The following is a 1542-nucleotide window of genomic DNA, read 5'->3' as shown; positions in this document are numbered from 1 at the left end:
CAAAAATTCCAAATGTTTAGGTTAATAACATGTAATTAATTAATATTAGAAATAACATCATTGCTTATATAACCTTGGCATTTTTCAGTAAAAATAAATGTGTATTTTCAATGAAAGTCGTGAAAAACATTTCTCCTAAAAATGACCCAAAGTTATCAACTTAAATATACAATTTATGTGTAATCCTGTTCTCTAAACTTTTTTCGGAATTACTCAGTATTTCAGGACACTTTTCTTCTCTCCTAAGAGATCTTGAATTATTACTCATTTATTCCATCGCACCTACCAATAAGTATTTTTACATAATAATTACATCCTAAGTCACGGGCTTTATCAACATGTTTTTGAACATTCTGATAACAAATAGTTTCTTTAAGAGATAATAATAGAAGGGAAAATGGGTCATTCAAACATCAAACATTCAAAAACTTTACAGAAAAACCTGAAGAAATAAGAAACAAATGATTATTCAGATAAATCTTCACACTAGTCGTAGCTGAAAGAATTAAACTACTACAGCGCATTTTTTTTATATTTATTAATACTCATAAAGGTTATTGATTTATGTTAAGCTGTTATCAGTTCATGTATGGTTCAGGGAAAAAAAGAAATGATGACTTTAAGTTTTAACTGTTCAGTTTGAAAGCTCTAAACCACGCAGAAAGCAACAACACAAAGCTCACAAGTTTGCATGTTATACAAAGTTAGCAATAACATTTTTACATTGTCTTATACTTTGTACACAACACATGCATTTCATGATCAAACATCTTTAAATTGAAACCCACAAGCATTTCTACTTTTCTACTCATTTCTACTGTATTCTACGTGCCATTTTAGAGTGTGGTTGTTTTACACTCTGTACACAACAGCTGTGGTGCTTTTTTGAGTTTTTTTTCTGTTTAAAAGGCAGTGACTCAGTATTGGATGTTAGAGTATAGATCAGCTATATTGGAATAGAGTTCAACTTGATTGGGATTGACTTTGCCTTCATTGCAGTAGAGGTCACCTTGATTGGAGTCAAGTTCTCCTTCATTGGAATAGAGATGAGCTGGTTGGTGTGTATTGACATGCATTCTGCTGTAGTGAGCTGAGAAGTTTTCATATATGGGATTATGGTTAACCTGAGGAGACCAAAAACATAACCTCCCATATGGTACACATTTTACACCATATGGAAGGTTAAGACATTGGTGAGATAAACAGGACAAAAAAATCTATCCACACAAAAGGATAAATGATCAAGTAAAAGAAAAACAGGATTGTGGATGCACTGTGTTGTGTACCTGCTGTTTGTTGTCTGATATTTCACTCTTTGGAGAATGACTGGAAGCCGTCTTTTTTCTGAGTGTCAAACACGAAAGGATATGACTGAATAACAGATTTCAAATCAGAGTTTGAACATGACTGATCTAAAAGAGAACACAGTGATGCTCACCTCCGGCAGCAGAACACAGTGAGAAGTATTATTATTATTAACAGGAGAGCTGCAAAACCTCCTGCAGCTGCTGGTAGCCATTGAGCTGTGGTGTTATCCTTGTT

At 33.4% G+C, this 1542-nt stretch overlaps 1 long non-coding RNA gene across 1 annotated transcript; it reads right to left on the bottom strand.

Moving 5' to 3' along the window:
- Nucleotides 1-780: 780 nt before the first annotated feature.
- LOC102209448 (uncharacterized) lies at nt 781-1534 on the bottom strand. The gene is made up of 3 exons (XR_312330.1): nt 1439-1534; nt 1287-1344; nt 781-1124 (listed from the first exon to the last, which is right to left on the bottom strand). It is a non-coding gene; the product is annotated as an uncharacterized LOC102209448 (long non-coding RNA).
- Nucleotides 1535-1542: the final 8 nt, after the last annotated feature.

This window comes from Pundamilia nyererei, unplaced genomic scaffold, assembly GCF_000239375.1.
Source record: "Pundamilia nyererei isolate P.nyererei 1_Seehausen unplaced genomic scaffold, PunNye1.0 scaffold00428, whole genome shotgun sequence".
Taxonomy (NCBI): Eukaryota; Metazoa; Chordata; class Actinopteri; order Cichliformes; family Cichlidae; genus Pundamilia; species Pundamilia nyererei.
Note: the sequence above shows the minus strand (reverse complement) of the source record. Positions and strands in the feature narration are given on the sequence as shown.